This window comes from Ipomoea nil, unplaced genomic scaffold (genome assembly GCF_001879475.1).
Source record: "Ipomoea nil cultivar Tokyo-kokei standard unplaced genomic scaffold, Asagao_1.1 scaffold2280, whole genome shotgun sequence".
In the NCBI taxonomy this organism is placed as follows: Eukaryota; Viridiplantae; Streptophyta; class Magnoliopsida; order Solanales; family Convolvulaceae; genus Ipomoea; species Ipomoea nil.
Genome location: NW_017618708.1, coordinates 543,322 through 564,297, shown reverse-complemented (window position 1 = coordinate 564,297; position 20,976 = coordinate 543,322). Strand labels below are relative to the sequence as shown.

Genomic DNA, 20,976 nt, shown 5'->3' with positions numbered 1-20,976 from the left:
CCACTAGGCTATCATTTGTCTATATTTACACTCCAATATACGGTGGGCGTTTTCATATTTCCACAAGGCTACCATTTGTCTATATTCCATTATTTACACGTGGGTGTTTTCATATTTCCACTAGGCTACCATTTGTCTATATTCCATTATTTACACTCCAATATATAGAATCAGAATCAGTAAGAGGGAGACACAGACACAAAATCAATATTGAACCCAAAGAAAAAAAGACACACAAACTAAGAAACCGCCATTAAAGCATTATATATAACTTTAAAAAATGTTTTAAGAGTTAATACCATCTGAGGTCCTTGGAGTGTAGTGGTTTTGCCACGTTTATTTAGTCCTAAAATTTCAAATTGACAATATGTGATTCTTTGACTTTCAATTTATCCATTCGTGGTCCAAGTTAACCACCTGTGGTCAATCAACTATTAAATTTTTACAAACCATGGTCCTTTCATGAGTATCACGACTGGTTAAATTAAATTTAAAAAGTTGAAGGAGCATGGGTGGTTAACTTGGACCACGAATGGTAAAATTTGAAATTCGAAGGACCACAGATGGTCAATTCGAAATTTTAAGACTAAACATGACAAAACCACTATACTCGGATGACCTCAAATAGTATTAACTCAATGGTTAAATTTGTTGAAAGTATGCTATACTTTGATCTCTTGTATCATTTTGGGTTCAATTATGCTTGAGAAAATTTGGAATTATATTGTGTGTAGCTATAAAAATAGGACACACATGCAATTAGATACACTTCTTACAATTTCAATTTCACTTTGAATAAATAGGATTGGAAGAAGATGCACATTAATTTGTAGGTTATTTGTTTGATAAATTGTTCCAATTAAAATTGAATTGCCATAAGAATATGAGTCTTTGATAATGGGTAGTCCAATGACTGAGGATATCGTTGACACCTTTGTTACCTCTTCCATGATTGTTGCTAAATCTTTCAATGATCACGAGTTAATCATCACATAGCATTTATACGAGAGTTGGCCTAGTCTTTTCTATTATTTCAGTACTTGCTACTTGGATTGCTTCCATTATATCCCTATGTTAATTTGTAAGAACTGCTTCTGATTAATTAACTTGTCCATGCTTCTCTTGCTTTCTATTTGACATTTCTTTTGGCCCACTCTTTAAAAATGATATCTGATGTGAAAATAAACTTTCACACAAACATCCCACTAAAATTTACACCTCACAGCGGATCTGTGGAGTAATGGTAGCGTGTCTGACTCCAGATCAGAAGGTTGCGTGTTCGATTCACGTCGGGTTCAATTCCCCTATCCATCACGGATTATCTTTTTCCTCACCATAATGCCGGAATTTCGAATATTATTAAACTATTACAAAATAACAATTTAACATCCCGTTTAGCTCAGTTGGTAGAGCGCAAGGCTCTTAACCTTGTGGTCGTGGGTTCGAGCCCCACGGTGGGCGTTTTCATATTTCCACTAGGCTATCATTTGTCTATATTTACACTCCAATATACGGTGGGCATTTTCATATTTCCACTAGGCTACCATTTGTCTATATTCCATTATTTTCACTCCAATATACAGAATCTGTGAGAGGGAGACACAGACACAAAATCAATATTGAACCCAAAGAAAAAAAGACACACCAACTAAGAAACCGCCATTAAAGCACTATATATAACTTTAAAAAATGTTTTAAGAGTTAATACCATATGAGGTCCTTGGAGTGTAGTGGTTTTGCCACGTTTATTTAGTCCTAAAATTTCAAATTGACAATATGTGATTCTTTGACTTTCAAATTTAACCATTCGTGGTCCAAGTTAACCACCTGTGGTCAATCAACTATTAAATTTTTACAAACCATGGTCCTTTCAAGAGTATCACGACTGGTTAAATTTAATTTAAAAACTTGAAGAAGCATGGGTGGTTAACTTGGACCATGAATGGTTAAATTTGAAATTCGAAGGACCACAGATGGTCAATTCGAAATTTGAAGACTAAACGTGACAAAACCACTATACTCGGATGACCTCAAATAGTATTAACTCAATGTTTAAATTTGTTGCAAGTATGCTATACTTTGATCTCTTGTATCATTTAGGGTTCAATTATGCTTGAGAAACTTTGGAATTATATTGTGTGTAGCTATATAAATAGGACACACATGCAATTAGATACACTACTTACAATTTCAATCTCACTTTGAATAAATGTGATTGGAAGAAGATTCACATTAATTTGTAGGTTATTTGTTTGATAAATTGTTCCAATTAAAATTGAATTGCCATAAGAATATGAGTCTTTGCTAATGGGTAGTCCAATGACTGAGAATATCGTTGACACCTTTGTTACCTCTTCCGTGATCGTTACTATATCTTTCAATGATCACGAGTTAAACATCACATAGCATTTATACGAGAGTTGGCTTAGTCTTTTCTATTATTTCAGTACTTGCTACTTGGATTGCTTCCATTATATCCCTATGTTAATTTGTAAGAACTGCTTCTGATTAATTAACTTGTCCATGCTTCACTTGCTTTCTATCTGACATTTCTTTTGGCCCACTCTTTAAAAATGATATCTGATGTGAAAATAAACTTTCACACAAACGTACCACTAAAATTTATACCTCACAGTGCATCCGTGGCGCAATGGTAGCACGTCTGACTCCAGATCAGAAGGTTGTGTGTTCGATTCACGTCGGGTTCCTCACCATAACGCCGGAATTTAGAATATTATTACACTATTACAAAATAATTATTTAATAGCCCGTTTAGATCAGTTGGTAGAGCGCAAGGCTCTTAACCTTGTGGTCGTGGGTTCGAGCCCCACGGTGGGCGTTTTCATATTTCAACTAGGCTATCATTTATCTATATTACATTATTTACACTCCAATATAGGGCGTTTTCATATTTCCACTAGGCTACCATTTGTCTATATTACATTATTTGCACTCCAATATACAGAATCAGTGAGAGGGAGACACAGACACAAAATCAATATTGAACCCAAAGAAAAAAAGACACACCAATTAAGAAACCGCCATTAAAGCATTATATATAACTTTAAAAAATGTTTTAAGAGTTAATACCATCTGAGGTCCTTGGAGTGTAGTGGTTTTGCCACGTTTATTTAGTCCTAAAATTTCAAATTGACTATATGTGATTCTTTCACTTTCAAATTTAACCATTTGTGGTCCAAGTTAACCACCTGTGGTCAATCAACTATTAAATTTTTACAAACCATGGTCATTTCAAGAGTATCACGACTGGTTAAATTAAATTTAAGAACTTGAAGGAGCATGGGTGGTTAACTTGGACCACGAATGGTTAAATTTGAAATTCGAAGGACCACAGATGGTCAATTCGAAATTTGAAGACCAAACGTGACAATACCACTATACTCGGATGACCTCAAATAGTATTAACTTTGGAATTATATTGTGTGTAGCTACAAAAATAGGACACACATGCAATTAGATACACTACTTACAATTTCAATCTCACTTTGAATAAATGTGATTGGAAGAAGATTCACATTAATTTGTAGGTTATTTGTTTGATAAATTGTTCCAATTAAAATTGAATTGCCATAAGAATATGAGTCTTTGCTAATGGGTAGTCCAATGACTGAGAATATCGTTGACACCTTTGTTACCTCTTCCGTGATCGTTACTATATCTTTCAATGATCACGAGTTAAACATCACATAGCATTTATACGAGAGTTGGCCTAGTCTTTTCTATTATTTGAGTACTTGCTACTTGGATTGCTTCCATTATATCCCTATGTTAATTTGTAAGAACTGCTTCTGATTAATTAACTTGTCCATGCTTCACTTGCTTTCTATCTGACATTTCTTTTGGCCCACTCTTTAAAAATGATATCTGATGTGAAAATAAACTTTCACACAAACGTACCACTAAAATTTATACCTCACAGTGCATCCGTGGCGCAATGGTAGCACGTCTGACTCCAGATCAGAAGGTTGTGTGTTCGATTCACTTCGGGTTCCTCACCAGAACGCCGGAATTTAGAATATTATTACACTATTACAAAATAATTATTTAATAGCCCGTCTAGATCAGTTGGTAGAGCGCAAGGCTCTTAACCTTGTGGTCGTGGGTTCGAGCCCCACGGTGGGCGTTTTCATATTTCAACTAGGCTATCGTTTATCTATATTACATTATTTACACTCCAATATAGGGCGTTTTCATATTTCCACTAGGCTACCATTCGTCTATATTACATTATTTGCACTCCAATATACAGAATCAGTGAGAGGGAGACACAGACACAAAATCAATATTGAACCCAAAGAAAAAAAGACACACCAATTAAGAAACCGCCATTAAAGCATTATATATAACTTTAAAAAATGTTTTAAGAGTTAATACCATCTGAGGTCCTTGGAGTGTAGTGGTTTTGCCACGTTTATTTAGTCCTAAAATTTCAAATTGACTATATGTGATTCTTTCACTTTCAAATTTAACCATTTGTGGTCCAAGTTAACCACCTGTGGTCAATCAACTATTAAATTTTTACAAACCATGGTCATTTCAAGAGTATCACGACTGGTTAAATTAAATTTAAGAACTTGAAGGAGCATGGGTGGTTAACTTGGACCACGAATGGTTAAATTTGAAATTCGAAGGACCACAGATGGTCAATTCGAAATTTGAAGACCAAACGTGACAATACCACTATACTCGGACGACCTCAAATAGTATTAACTTTGGAATTATATTGTGTGTAGCTACAAAAATAGGACACACATGCAATTAGATACACTACTTACAATTTCAATCTCACTTTGAATAAATGTGATTGGAAGAAGATTCACATTAATTTGTAGGTTATTTGTTTGATAAATTGTTCCAATTAAAATTGAATTGCCATAAGAATATGAGTCTTTGCTAATGGGTAGTCCAATGACTGAGAATATCGTTGACACCTTTGTTACCTCTTCCGTGATCGTTACTATATCTTTCAATGATCACGAGTTAAACATCACATAGCATTTATACGAGAGTTGGCCTAGTCTTTTCTATTATTTCAGTACTTGCTACATGGATTTCTTCCATTATATCCCTATGTTAATTTGTAAGAACTGCTTCTGATTAATTAACTTGTCTATGCTTCACTTGCTTTCTATTTGACATTTCTTTTCGCCCACTCTTTAAAAATGATATCTGATGTGAAAATAAACTTTCACACGAACATGCCACTAAAATTTACACCTCACAGCGGATCTGTGGCGCAATGGTAGCGCGTCTGACTCCAGATCAGAAGGTTGCGTGTTCGATTCACCTCGGGTTCAATTCCCCTATCCATCACGGAACACCTTTTTCCTCACCATAACGCCGGAATTTAGAATATTATTACACTATTACAAAATAGTAATTTAACAGCCCATCTAGCTCAGTTGGTAGAGCGCAAGGCTTTTAACCTTGTGGTCGTGGGTTCGAGCCCCACGGTAGGCGTTTTCATATTTCCACTAGGCTACCATTTGTCTATATTACAATATTTACACTCCAATATTCGGTGGGCGTTTTCATATTTCCACTAGGCTACCATTTGTCTATATTACATTATTTACACTCCAATATATGGTGGGCGTTTTCATATTTCCACTAGGCTACCATTTGTCTATATTACATTATTTACACTCCAATATACAGAATCAGAATCAGTGAGAGGGAGACACAGACACAAAATCAATATTGAACCCAAAGAAAAAAAGACACACCGACTAAGAAACCGCCATTAAAGCATTATATATAACTTTAAAAAATGTTTTAAGAGTTAATACCATTTGAGGTCCTTGGAGTGTAGTGGTTTTGCCACGTTTATTTAGTCCTAAAATTTCAAATTGACAATATGTGATTCTTTGACTTTCAAATTGTTAGGAATATATTGTATAAGTTTTGATGAGCCAAATGTATTTTGTAGACCCCAATTTTATTTTATTTGAGTTAGTTCTGGTTCACCAAGAATAGTGCACCACTGCCATGAAGCCTACATGAAGTCTACGAAAAAGCAGTTTCTAAAGAAGAATAAATGAAAGTTGGATCATAGCTTAACAGATTTATGAAGCATCAAGTTATTGAAGGTTGAGATGGACGAGATGGTAGAAGACTTGGTGAAGCATGTCTAATGCCAGATGATCCATAGTTCAATTCTCATTAGAAGCAATTTTGGTGTAAAGATAAATTGCTATCGTGAAGTAGCAATATAAGGAGATGATGTCATCATGATAATAATATCAGGTTATACTATCATGAAAGAACAATTTTTATCGTGATAGTTGAGAATTATCGGGTGATGATGTCACGACTATCGGGTAATGACATCACGATGTGATAAAGCTAGTGGAGAACACGTGGAGGAGATAAGTCAAAAGAATTTAAGTCTTGGATTGTATCAATTGGATACCTAGCCGAGATGGAAGAGGCCTTGCCAAGCAAAGCAAATGGTCCACAGTTTGATTCCCACTCGATGCAATTTTATGAGTTCATGACACAAAATGGAACGTGATACATGGTCCATGATACAAGGTGGAACGTGATACATGGTCCATGATACAAGGTGGAACATGATAGCTAGCTCATAATATGAAATGGAACATGATATATATGGTCCATGATACAAGGTGGAACATGATATACTGTTGGGACATGACTTCATCAAAAGGAGCTATGACATCATGATAGAATTAGACCGAAACATTTTTTGAAGCTCTGTTTCTGCAAAAGAAGTCGAAGGAGAAGAAGAAGCTGATATAAGAAAGAGATCTTTTTTTAATACTCAAGCAAGAATCAGCAGATAAATTATTTGATCAACTTGGCACATCAGATCAATAATTCAACAAAAGTCATGCCAGAGAAAATTCAAAATTGGAGGCTACCCATTCCAAAGAAAAGCTTTGTCAGATTAAAGGAGAGCAACGGCGAGATTTCTCAAAATCTTCTGACAGACGGCGAAATGATTTTTGCAGACCAAGTTGGCAAAATTAATTGATCAACTACAATTCAAAATGGACGATCCAGATCGAAAGTTGATCAACGGGCAAATAGCTTTCATCTGCTATAAAATGCCCAAGCAGACTTGAAGACATGGAGTGATTCACGAATCTAACAGAGATTCAGAAAACACTTGAACAACAAAGAAAATTATCCAATCAATCATCAAGTGGTATATTGAGCTATATAAGATAGAATTCAAGTCTGAGAGAAGAAATCTTTGTATTTCATTGTAAATCTTCTACTGAGTGTAGAAAAGGGGTAGAGTAACTAGGGAGAGTGAAAAACCCAGTTGGAGTGTAGCTTTGTGCGTAGCACTCGATTGTAACGGGCAGAGTAACAAGGGGAGCTTGTGAAAACCCGGTGAGAGCGTAGCTTTGTGCGTAGTTCTCGTGGTGTAAGAGTACAGCTTGGTGCGAAGTACTCGGGAAGGCAGAGTAACAAGAGGAGCTTGCGAAAAACCTTGGTGGAGTGTAGCTTTGTGCGAAGCACTCGGAGAAGTGTCGTTGGGCACTTATTCACTATTGTATCTGGGTGATTGAAGAATAGTGAATTTCCTCCTTGAAGTGAAAGGAGAAGAGTGGACTAGGAGGATTACACCACCTCTGAACCACTATAAATCTCTCTCTCTATTTACTTACTGCTCATATATATTTCGTGCATGCCTATATTATTTGTGAACTAACCCGTTACGGTTTATTGCGTATCTTTATCTGTCTGGGTTTGATAGTTCCCTCGTTTGCATGCAAGTGAAATTTTATATACATCATCCTACATCTATATCAAGTGTTTCTAACGTGATGCATGTATAGAATCTCTCTTGAGCACGACACAATTTAAAGCATAACACTTTGCCGTTACAATTCCGCTGTGCACACTCTAAGTTGTTATACTTGTTTATGCTTGTTACTTAGAGTTGAAGTTACAAAGTGTTGTTTGCAGAAGAAGTTTGAAAAAGTTAGAGAAGTCTATTCACCCCCCCCCCCCACTCTAGACTTCTCGCCACCCTTTCGGGACCAACAAGTGGTATCAGAGCGGTTGTCTATTTGAGTCATTTCTTGACTGCTAGACAGATCTCGAAAACTTCAAAATGAAGAAAGATATGGTTCTTGCTCAAAATTTGCTTTTCTCACTTGATAAATTTGATGATTGGAAAATACGTATGCAGGTGCACTTATCTGCTTTAAATGATGAAATGTGGGAAGTCATCACAAAAGGCCCTATCCAAATTATGGAAGCTAATACCGCTACCCCACGAGATCCAAATGCTCCACGATATATTCCAAAGCCAAAAATGGAGTGGACAAAGGAAGATAGAGGACGAAATAACTTGGACAATATTGCCAAAGACATTTTGTTCAAAACGGTCGATGACACCATATTCCCAAAGATTCGAAAGTGCACCACGGCAAAAGAAATATGGGATACGCTCATAAGCATCGGTGAAGGCGACGAACAAGAAAAAGACAACAAACTAACCATCGCCTTGAAAAGGTTCGAAGATTTCAAAATGCTACCGAACGAAAGCATCACCGACATGGAAGCTCGATTGATCAAAATACTTGGAGAAATCACGGATCTGGGAAAGACCATTACCCAGAAGGAAATATCGCTCAAAGTGATACGCGGACTACCTACAAATTGGGATATGAAGGTGACCGCAATGCGCGATCACAGAGATCTAAGGACAACATCTACGGATAAACTCTTTAGTGATCTAAAGGCGTATGAGTTCGAGATGAAGACACGAAATGAAGAAGAACGTGATGAACGAACATCCGCATTAATGGCCGAACAACCGTCTACATCAAGGTCAGTAGTAAATAATGATTTTTTATCTGACGAACAATTTTCCTTATTTGTTAGGAAATTCAAGAAGTTCATGCGAAAGAACAAAGGATCACCACAAGGAAATTCTTTTCGAGAAAATAGAAGATCAAGAAGGGAACCGGTCGAAGATAACACAAATGTGTGTTACAATTGTAGAAAGCCTAGACATTTTATGGCCGAATGTCCACATCCCAAGGTGAACAAAAATTTGAATACTTCTAACTCTCCACAGGTTGAGTACAAGTCGAAAGAGAAGAAATTCAAAAAGGACAAACGAAAGGCACTAATAAGCGATCCGTTAGAAGCAAGTGAATCCGAAGAATCATCTAGTGACGAGAGTGATTCATCACAAGAAGATACAGCGCTACTATGTCTAATGGGCAAAACATCCGAACATGAGGAATGCTATATGGCGCGTGAAACCGACGAAGAGGTATCTTCTAGTTCTTTTAGTTCCTTTAGTTCCGTTGACACCTCTTTCGAGACTCAAAAATCTTTTCAAAGTCTTATGGAAGATTGTCAAAAAGTCATGGCCACTCATACTCAAATCAAAGAGCGCAATAATACGTTAATTCTTGAAAAGGAAGAAATGTCACAAAAATTGCAAAATGCTCTAAATGAAATGAGTAATTTGAAAGCCGAAAATGTTCGACTTCAAGAAGAGTGCAAAGCTAGAGAGGTTAGAGAACATAACCTTCAGGAAGTAATCGCATCATTTACGCATTCATCCAAAATAATGGATAAAATGGTAAACATGCAAAAACCCGCTGGAGATAAAGCCGGACTAGGCTACGATCCATCATGTTCTAAAACCCCTCAAAAGTTGACTAATTCTACTACTACTTTAATTAATAAAGTTCCAGTGGTAAAATTTGTGAAAAGTCAACATAGCACAATGAGACAAGGAGTTGGAAACAAAATTAATGCCCAGAAAATTGTTGCAAGGCCGAATCAACACAATGATATCATGGCAAGACAACAAAATTTTAAAAGGCAAAAATTTGTATCTCAAAGGAGAACCAACGAGTCTAGTGCAATAAAACCTCATAGGAATATGGGAAGAAATCCGAGAATTGGGGCTGGGAAATTATATCCCTCAGAAGAAGATTGGTCGCTTGAAATCAAACCATGGACCAAGTCCAGATTTGCTCTATTTCATAGAATCAAGCAACTATCAGCTTCCCAACCCGCACCGAATCATTATTCGAAAGTGCGTTACGATTATAAAGTTTTTAATGGTTACAAATCACCTACTCTTGGATCAGTGGGATCTAGGTGGATTTGGATGCCAAAAATTACTAAGACAAAAGGACCCAAACAAGTATGGGTACCTAAAGCAAATTAATCTTTTTTGCAGGAAGTTTGGTATTTCGATAGCGGTTTCTCTCGACATATGACCGGTAATAAAGCGAGTCTAGTTGAGTTCAAAAGTATCGAAGGACCAAAAGTAGTTTTCGGTGGAAACGATCGATATGGAATGACAAAAGGAACCGGCGCAATTGTGAAAAATGGTCTACGAATTGATGACGTATCTTATGTCGAAGGATTAAAATTTAACTTGTTTAGTACAAGTCAATTTTGCGACAAAGGATATCTCGTAGAATTCTACAAGGGCAAATGTCAAGTCAAAGACGAATCCACGAAAGAAGTCGTACTAGCCGGATCAAGAAAGAAAAACATGTATGTTGTAGATTGGAGTACAACAAAAGATTCTGTATGCTTGATGGAAAATAATTCGAATGAAGCTAGTTGGGAATGGCACAGAAGGCTAAATCATTTGAATTTCAAAACCATCAACAAGCTTGCCAAAAAGAAGTTAGTCAAAGGACTACCCAATATTGTGTTCAAGAAAGATCAAATATGTGACGCATGCCAAAAAGGAAAACAAATCAAAGCATCATTCAAATCCAAAGCTCAAGAGTCAACATCAAGACCCTTAAGTCTACTACACATGGATTTATTTGGTCCAGTAGACCCAGTAAGTATAAGTGGTAAGAAATACACTTTGGTTGTTGCTGATGATTTTTCTAGGTACACATGGACAATATTCATCAAGAAAAAAGATGAAGTCTTATCAAAGTTGCCAGAGCTATTAAAGCTGCTACAAGTCGAAAAAGATATGAAGATTGCAACAATTCGAACTGATCGGGGAACAGAGTTCGTAAACAGAGTGATTCAATCTTACTGCAATTCACAAGGAATTTTACATCAATTATCTGCCGCACGAACGCCGCAACAAAATGGTGTAGCTGAAAGAAGAAATCGAACACTCAAGGAAGCCGCACGAGTCATGATAACGGCCGCCGGACTACCAAGTGATTCAATTATTTCTAACGATATGTTGGAAGATAATGTGTTGCAGGAAGTAGAAGAATCAAGTGATATGGGTACTCACCAAATTGAGGCAATATCCAATGTGATACCCAAAGTATCACGCACACCTACAACCGAAATTGCACCCAGAATTCAAGAAGAAGGAACTCCAGTAGATGAACCCGAAGATGCACCCGTCAAAAATTCACAACAAGTATTCCAACAAGAAGGAAACTCTGAGAATCCAACAAGTTTCCAACCAAATCGAAAATGGCTAAGAAGTCACACACATGACTTAGTCATTGGAAATCCAAGTGACGGAGTAAAGACGCGATCATCTACTAGGAATCAACAACAAGATGCAATGTTCTCATGCTTTCTATCACAACTGGAGCCAAAGGAAATTGACGAAGCATTAGCCGATCCAAGTTGGATAGATGCCATGCAAGAGTAATTAGATCAATTCAAGCGCAACGACGTATGGAAACTTGTTCCAAGACCAACGCACCAAAATGTAATGGGCACCAAATGGGTCTTTAGGAACAAAGCGAACGAAGATGGCGTCATTGTTAGGAATAAAGCAAGATTAGTCGCAAAGGGGTATTCACAAGAAGAAGGCATTGATTTTGATGAGACATTCGCCCTGTCGCATGACTCGAAGCAATCCGGATATTCCTAGCATACGCAGCGCACAAGAATTTTATCGTATATCAAATGGACGTAAAGAGCGCATTTCTTAATGGCTTACTTGAAGAAGAAGTTTATGTCGAACAACCACCCAGTTTTGAGGTAAAAGACGTTGGTGATCAAGTCTACAAATTAAAGAAGGCATTGTATGGGTTAAAACAAGCTCCGCGAGCTTGGTACGACACCTTGTCAATGTTCTTAATTAGTTGTGGATTCACCAAAGGTCTAGTCGATAAAACCCACTTTAGAATTCAAGAAAATAATCACATTTTATTAGTACAAATTTATGTTGATGATATTATCTTTGGAAGTACTGATAAATCTTTATGTGAGAAATTTTCTAAGCTTATGCAGAACAGGTTCGAGATGAGTATGATGGGAGAACTAAATTACTTTTTGGGACTGCAAGTCAAGCAACTTGAAGAAGGAATTTTCATAAATCAAGCCAAGTATACAAGAGATCTTATCAAGAAGTTTGGCATAGATGGAAAATCCTCAGTCAAAATTCCCATGAGTACATCTCAAAAATTGGATAAAGATGATGAAGGAAAAGACGTCGACCAAACGATGTATCGAGGGATGATTGGATCGTTACTATACTTAACCGCAAGCAGACCAGACATATCCTACTCGGTTGGCGTATGTGCAAGATTCCAATCAAAGCCCAAAGAAAGTCATCTGATTGCAACGAAGAAGATAATTCGATATCTCAAAGGAACAATCAATGTGGGATTATGGTATCCCAAAGATGGAGATTTTACACTAACTGGTTATTCATATGCAGATTTTGCAGGGTGTAAAATAGACCGAAAAAGTACCTCAGGGACATGCCAGTTCTTAGGGGGAAGATTGGTATCTTGGTTCAGCAAGAAACAAAACTCCATAGCTACGAGCATTGCCGAGGCCGAATATATTGCAGCTGGGAGTTGTTGTGCACAAATTTTGTGGATGAAGCAACAATTGTTGGATTATGGGATTAAATGCGAAAATGTTAGTATTTTATGTGATAATACTAGCGCAATTGCAATAACCCAAAATCCTGTGCTCCACTCGCGAACCAAACACATCGACATCCGACATCACTTCATACGAGACCACGTCGAGAAGAAAGATTTGAAGATCGATCATGTTCCCACAGAAAATCAAATTGCCGACATTCTCACAAAACCGTTGTGTGAATCTCGTTTTGCAACTCTAAGGCACGAAATGGGAATGATCGAAATGAGCTAAGTATTTCGAAACTTTTAAATTCGAAAAATTTATGTACGTGATTTGCATGAAATTTGTTACCTATGTGTTCAACGTGATTTAATTTAATTAATGTGTTACAATTTATTTGTGTACATGTTAGTAATTTTATCTTACGAACTTAGGTACGTAGAAATTGGTTATTTGTTTTTAATTGCTAAAAGCGATATTAAAGTTAGGGGGAATGCATCATGATAGTGGTGAGATTATATGACTTAGGGGGAATGACCTGATGATAAGCTATGCTAAAATTTAATAACAGTGCATGCAAATTGAGTTGTCAGTCTGAATGGTCATCAGCTTTAATTTTAATTTTCACCTGCTTAAGTCAAATTGATGTGATTCTTTTTAAAATTAAATGTATCTAGCATCATTTTTGATCTTATCTGTTTGAATTGATTTTATTGGACGATCAATTTTAATTCTCAGATTTATCAGATGTCGAAATTAAATTGTTAGCATGAAAAGATTTATTGCTCTAACAATTTTGTGTCGAAGAAATTTTTGCTCCATGAACATCTACAGGTGGCAGCGAATTAAAGCTTAATTTTTGGCGCTATGTACCCACAAATGGAGTATTAAAATCTGAGTTGGCAAATTTAAATCAGTGAAAGTTCGAAGTTGTCCTCAATTGTTCTACAATCTCTTTCTATCCACTAAAGGGCAAAATGGTAATTTTGCTAGGCATTTATTTTGCCTCCAAGAGACAAAGAAGAAAGAAGTTCATCTTCTTCTTCCTCCCTCTCTCACCGCCGGCGCATGCAAGAAGAAGAAGCAAAACTTGAAAATCTCTCAATTCAATCAAACCCATCCCAAATTTCCCACAAAAATTCATTCTACACCCAAATACCCATTACCCACCCTCACCATTGTCCTTGAAACCTCTCACATCCAAAAACCCATTTCCTTCTACCCATTTTTTTCGGACTGCCGAAACCCCTACCCGAAACCCATCTCAAAATTCCCTAATTTTTGTTCTATCAAGATGGAAGGAGCTCAAAACCCAATTGGAGCAGAAGGATCGAGGAAACTCACTCGGGTGATTCGAGGGATGATCATGGACCTTGAGGACTACAACAAGTTCATCCAAAACCAAGACTTAGGGGTAAAAATCGTAACCTCTCTTGAAAGTAGTGGGTTATTGAAATTTTTCTCTTTCAAGTATGATGGTTTCTATTTGAATGAAGTAGTAGAATTTTATAGACACGCATTTGTCGAACATGGTGTTATAAATTCTACTGTTGGAGGTGTTTTGTTGAAAATTGAGTTAGATGATGTGAGAACTCATTTTGGATTGGAGGAAAAATTGTTGAAAGTGGAAGATCACGGCTTTGATTTAAATGATTTTTGGAGTGAAATTAGACACGAAACCGCACAAGTCGAGACGTGTACTAATGGCTTTAAGGTTATGTTGAAGCACGAATATGGAATGCTACTTGATATAGTGCATAAAACTATTGAGTGCAAATATTCTAGTAGGAATTATTTTACTAAGAAAAATTTGCCTTTGATGCATGCCATTGTGAATGTTGTTGCCGTAGATTGGGGACGGTTTATATATGGCCGAATAGTTGATCAAATTAGGCTAGCAAAACCATTGGTGAATGGATGGTTTCCTAATGACATTGGCTACGGTTTTATTGTTGGGGAGTTGTTGAAGTTGAAAGGTGTTGCCCTATCCAAACCAAAACCCATACAAAACCAAAATTACCTTTTTCGAACCCCAATCCCGGTTGATCCTTCCCTAGCCAATATCCGAAAACGAAAACCGGCAAACACATCAACCCATTCCTTAGCCAAAAAGCCTCCTTCTAACCGAACTACTAGTCACGGGAAATCCAATACCCATGGGAGAAGTAGTGATGATGCTTGTAGCCACCAAATTGTCACCATACCCGCACCCATAACCCACACCCCAAACCCGAATGAAGAGGTGGTTTTACCAAGTAAAGTTGGAAGTGTAGATGACATTCCAACTTATGGGGCAAGTAGTGAGTTGTTGAAGGAGTATGAACGTGTGAAAGTTTGGAGAAATTGGAGACTAAGTGATCACAAATCGGTTGCTACAACAATAGGACCGGATACTCTAGAGTTGGAGGAGTTTGCTCTACAATGGATTGGAACAAGAAATCTTGCTACCGCAACTAGGCTTTCGGTGATTAATGAGTGCTTTATTAAGAAAGTTGCTATTAGTCGGGGCAAGAAAGTGGCTCAAGAAGTTCCCGAAAATGCCGTTGAGACAATAGATGGATTTGCTCGGGATGATATTGCCCGAGCATTGGTCATTTCAAGAGAAGAAGTGCACGGCACACATGGGGAAGCATCACATTTGAAGGAGACCGAAGGTGGAAGCTTGCAAGAATTGGACCCATTTCCTTCGAATATTGGGGATGACAACCTTAGTTTTGATGCTATTTCACCCCACACGGCTACGGATGTGACGAATTCGGTGAATGAAAATTTGGAAGCAAATGTTGGTGATGAAAACCGAATGGAGGAACAAGAAAATGTGCTACAAATTGAAGTGTCACTAAGCCGTGCCGAACCAATTGCCACTGCCGAACCACTCATTCATACACTTGATGAGCCTTTGTGTCTTGAGGATACACCACATGTGGAAGCACCGGAGCCGGATAACACCACACTGCCGAGACATCCACATGAGACACGCAAGGAGGTACATTCTTCATCCATTGATATTAATGCTTTGAAAGAAAATATTATTGGGGATGTACGAAAAGAAATTCAAAAATTGAAAGGAGATGTCTTTCAAGAGTTTGAGAAAGTCCAAAATCAATTTGGTAATGTTGATACCAAATTAGATGATTTTCACAAGCAAGCTTATGAAAGGGACGAATCCTTGTTACTTGGACAAGGATCAATCCAAGGTGATATGGCCACAATGTCTACTAAGCAAGAAGAGCGTAATAGGGAAGTCTTGAAGAAGTTCCTTGACTTAGGGAAGAAAGGAACGGAGTGTGAATCGAGGCTACGATTAGTAGAGAATCAATTGAAGGCTCTACTACATCAAGTTGGCGTGAACAATGATCTTTTAATTGGAGTCCAAAAGAGCCAAGACAAAGCTTCGGCTAGTTTCCAACATTATGTGGATGCTGCCGAAAAGGGGGAAAAAGCTAGAGGAGCTCCAAGTCATTTGGTGAACCATTTGATTGGACCGTCGTCACAACGGCCACTAGTTGAACTTGTTAGACCTCCAGGAGCACCGAGAGGAGTCACACCCACACCGAGAGCTCAAGGCCGAGGAAAAAGGAGAATAATGGATTATTTGATGACCCCTCAAAGCATGGATTTTCCTAGCCAACAAGGATGCCAAAGATCAACACCTTCAAGATCAATTTATGAAGAAAACAAGTTGAAGCTTATACGAGAGTTGGAGACATTCTTTGGGCACACAAGCAACGAAATGGTGGATGGAAGATCATTTGAAGAATGCGTTGCTTGGTACCAAGCCGGAGTGTTACGGGGTGACAATGTTCAAGAAGCTTATGGAAATTATGTTACCGAGCAAGTCACCGCACCATACCAACTCGAAGGAAAGAAACGAGACTTCAAGGAATTAAGGGTACACGTGAATGCCTTAATTGGCAAGAGGTAAAATTTTGAAGCCTCAATTTTTGGTGTACATAATAGCTAGCTTGTTCAAATTATGCCTTTCGGTACATAATATATATTGCTAGCATATGGCTTATTTCTTTATTATGTCTAGTATGTTTACTGCTTTAAAGTCTCAAGATTTTAAATTGGACTTAGTAATTGCATGTGAGGCGTACAATTGAGAAAATAAAATTCAAAGGGGGAAGAAAAATTAAAAGATAAAAATCAATACGCAACCCCGCGTTATAGTCTCAATATACGTTTAGGACCGTCCAAAATTAAAATCTCTAGGTCTTAAATGTGTTAAACCCGTCAAATGGCTAGTCGCAATAAAATTGCACAAAAAGATTATTTTTCAAAAATTTGACATAGCAAAATGACTTGGGTATAAGTTTCGGCATCATCAAAAAGGGGGAAATTGTTAGGAATATATTGTATAAGTTTTGATGAGCCAAATGTATTTTGTAGACCCCAATTTTATTTTATTTGAGTCAGTTCTGGTTCACCAAGAATAGTGCACCACTGCCATGAAGCCTACATGAAGTCTACGAAAAAGCAGTTTTTAAAGAAGAATAAATGAAAGCGGGATCATAGCTTAACAGATTTATGAAGCATCAAGTTACTAAAGGTTGAGATGGATGAGATGGTAGAAGATTTGTTGAAGCATGCCTAATGCCAGATGATCCACAGTTTGATTCTCATTAGAAGGAGATTATGTCATCATCATGATAGTAATATCAGGTTATACTATCACGAAAGAACAATTTTTATCGTGATAGTTGAGAATTATCGGATGATGACGTCACGACTATCGGGTAATGACGTCACGATGTGATAAAGCTAGTGGAGAACACGTGGAGGAGATAAGTCAAAAGAATTTAAGTCTTGGATTGTATCAATTGGATACCTAGCCAAGATGGAAGAAGCCTTGCTAAGCAAAGCAAATGGTCCACAGTTCAATTCCCACCCAAAGTGATTTTATGAATTCATGATATTGGTTCATGACACACAATGGAACGTGATACATGGTCCATGATAGCTAGCTCATAATATGAAATGGAACATGATATATATGGTCCATGATACAAGGTGGAACATGATATATAGTCCATGATACAAGGTGGGACATGACATCATGATAGAATTAGACAGAAACATTTTTTGAAGCTCTGTTTCTGCAGAAGAAGTCGAAGGAGAAGAAGAAGCTGATATACGAAGGAGATCTTTTTTTAATACTCAAGCAAGAATCAGCAGATAAATTATTTGATCAACTTGGCACATCAGATCAATAATTCAACAAAAGTCATGCCAGAGAAAATTCAAAATTGGAGGCTACCCATTCCAAAGAAAAGCTTTGTCAGATTAAAGGAGAGCAACGGCCAGATTTCTCAAAATCTTCTGACAGACGGCGAAATGATTTTTGCAGACCAAGTTGGCAAAATTAATTGATCAACTACAATTCAAAATGGACGATCCAGATCGAAAGTTGATCAACGGGCAAATAGCTTTCATCTGCTGTAAAATGCCCAAGCAGACTTGAAGACATAGAGTGATTCAAGAATCTAACAGAGATTCAGAAAACACTTGAACAACAAAGAAAATTATCCAATCAATCATCAAGTGGTATATTGAGCTATATAAGATAGAATTCAAGTCTGAGAGAAGAAATCTTTGTATTTCATTGTAAATCTTCTACTGAGTGTAGAAAAAGGGTAGAGGAACTAGGGAGAGTGAAAAACCCAGTTGGAGTGTAGCTTTGTGCGTAGCACTCGATTATAACGGGCAGAGTAACAAGGGGAGCTTGTGAAAACCCGGTGAGAGCGTAGCTTTGTGCGTAGTTCTCGTGGTGTAGGAGTACAGCTTGGTGCGAAGTACTCGGGAAGGCAGAGTAACAAGAGGAGCTTGCGAAAAACCTTGGTGGAGTGTAGCTTTGTGCGAAGCACTCGGAGAAGTGTCGTTGGACACTTATTCACTATTGTATCTGGGTGATTGAAGAATAGTGAATTTCCTCCTTGAAGTGAAAGGAGAAGAGTGGACTAGGAGGATTACACCACCTCTGAACCACTATAAATCTCTCTCTCTATTTACTTACTGCTCATATATATTTCGTGCATGCCTATATTATTTGTGAACTAACCCGTTACGGTTTATTGCGTATCTTTATCTGTCTGGGTTTGATAGTTCCCTCGTTTGCATGCAAGTGAAATTTTATATACATCATCCTACATCTATATCAAGTGTTTCTAACGTGATGCATGTATAGAATCTCTCTTGAGCACGACACAATTTAAAGCATAACACTTTGCCGTTACAATTCCGCTGTGCACACTCTAAGTTGTTATACTTGTTTATGCTTGTTACTTAGAGTTGAAGTTACAAAGTGTTGTTTGCAGAAGAAGTTTGAAAAAGTTAGAGAAGTCTATTCACCCCCCCCCCCCTCTAGACTTCTCGCCACCCTTTCGGGACCAACACAAATTTAACCATTCGTGGTCCAAGTTAACCACCTGTGGTCAATCAACTATTAAATTTTTACAAACCATGGTCCTTTCAAGAGTATCCTGACTGGTTAAATTAAATTTAAAAACTTGAAGGAGCATGGGTGGTTAACTTGGACCACGAATGGTTAAATTTGAAATTCGAATGGTAAAATTTGAAATTCGAAGGACCATAAGAATATGAGTCTTTGCTAATGGGTAGTCCAATGACAGAGAATATCATTGACACCATTGTTACCTCTTCCGTGATCGTTGCTAAATCTTTCAATGATCACGAGTTAAACATCACATAGCATTCGAATTTCAAATTTAACATGGACCACGAGTTAACTTGGACCACGAATGGTTAAATTTGAAATTCGAAGGACCACAGATGGTCAATTCGAAATTTGAAGACTAAACGTGACAAAACCACTATACTCGGATGACCTCAAATAGTATTAACTCAATGGTTAAATTTGTTGCAAGTATGCTATACTTTGATCTCTTGTATCATTTAGGGTTCAATTATGCTTGAGAAACTTTGGAATTATATTGTGTGTAGCTACAAAAATAGGACACACATGCAATTAGATACACTACTTACAATTTCAATCTCACTTTGAATAAATGTGATTGGAAGAAGATTCACATTAATTTGTAGGTTATTTGTTTGATAAATTGTTCCAATTAAAATTGAATTGCCATTAGAATATGAGTCTTTGCTAATGGGTAGTCCAATGACAGAGAATATCATTGACACCTTTGTTACCTCTTCCGTGATCGTTGCTAAATCTTTCAATGATCACGAGTTAAACATCACATAGCATTTATACGAGAGTTGGCCTTGTCTTTTCTATTATTTCAGTACTTGCTACTTGGATTGCTTCCATTATATCCCTATGTTAATTTGTAAGAACTGCTTCTGATTAATTAACTTGTCCATGCTTCACTTGCTTTCTATTTGACATTTCTTTTGGGCCACTCTTTAAAAATGATATCTGATGTGAAAATAAACTTTCACACAAACATGCCACTAAAATTTACACCCCACAGTGGATCTGTGGCGCAATGGTAGCGCGTCTGACTCTAGATCAGAAGGTTGCGTGTTCGATTCACGTCGGGTTCAATTCCCCTATCCATCACGGATTATCTTTTTCCTCACCATAACGCCGGAATTTAAACAGCCTGTCTAGCTCAGTTGGTAGACCGCAAGGCTCTTAATCTTAACCTTGTGGTCGTGGGTTCGAGCTCCACGGTGCGCGTTTTCAAATTTCCACTAGGCTATACCATATATCTATATTACATTATTTACACTCCAATATACGGTGGGCGTTTTCATATTTCCACTAGGCTACCATTTGTCTATATTACATTATTTACACTACAATATACAGAATCAGAATCAGTGAGAGGGAGACATAGACACAAAATCAATATTGAACCCAAAGAAAAAAAGACACACCAACTAAGAAACCGCCATTAAAGCATTATATATAACATTAAAAAATGTTTTAAGAGTTAATACCATCTGAGGTCCTTGGAGTGTAGTGGTTTTGCCACGTTTATTTAGTCCTAAAATTTCGAATTGACAATATTTGATTCTTTGACTTTCAAATTTAACCATTCGTGGTCCAAGTTAACCACTTGTGGTCAATCAACTATTAAATTTTTACAAACCATGGTCCTTTCAAACATGCCACTAAAATTTACACCTCACAGTGGATCTGTGGCGCAATCCCCATCCAGAGAAACAAGACGGACAAAAAGGAAGAATGTTCCAACGAAG

The 20,976-nt window shown here is 37.4% G+C and overlaps 8 non-coding genes across 8 annotated transcripts; all 8 read left to right on the top strand.

Moving 5' to 3' along the window:
* The first annotated feature begins 1,226 nt into the window (after positions 1 to 1,226).
* TRNAW-CCA lies at positions 1,227 to 1,298 on the top strand. The gene has a single exon. It is a non-coding gene; the product is annotated as a tRNA-Trp (tRNA).
* Positions 1,299 to 1,388: 90 nt separating this feature from the next.
* TRNAK-CUU lies at positions 1,389 to 1,461 on the top strand. Its single transcript has one exon. It is a non-coding gene; the product is annotated as a tRNA-Lys (tRNA).
* Positions 1,462 to 2,636: 1,175 nt separating this feature from the next.
* TRNAW-CCA lies at positions 2,637 to 2,708 on the top strand. Its single transcript has one exon. It is a non-coding gene; the product is annotated as a tRNA-Trp (tRNA).
* Positions 2,709 to 2,766: 58 nt separating this feature from the next.
* On the top strand, positions 2,767 to 2,839 carry TRNAK-CUU. The gene has a single exon. It is a non-coding gene; the product is annotated as a tRNA-Lys (tRNA).
* A 1,102-nt stretch (positions 2,840 to 3,941) lies between these two features.
* On the top strand, positions 3,942 to 4,013 carry TRNAW-CCA. The gene has a single exon. It is a non-coding gene; the product is annotated as a tRNA-Trp (tRNA).
* A 58-nt stretch (positions 4,014 to 4,071) lies between these two features.
* TRNAK-CUU lies at positions 4,072 to 4,144 on the top strand. Its single transcript has one exon. It is a non-coding gene; the product is annotated as a tRNA-Lys (tRNA).
* A 1,102-nt stretch (positions 4,145 to 5,246) lies between these two features.
* On the top strand, positions 5,247 to 5,318 carry TRNAW-CCA. The gene has a single exon. It is a non-coding gene; the product is annotated as a tRNA-Trp (tRNA).
* A 90-nt stretch (positions 5,319 to 5,408) lies between these two features.
* On the top strand, positions 5,409 to 5,481 carry TRNAK-UUU. The gene has a single exon. It is a non-coding gene; the product is annotated as a tRNA-Lys (tRNA).
* The last annotated feature ends 15,495 nt before the right edge of the window (positions 5,482 to 20,976 follow it).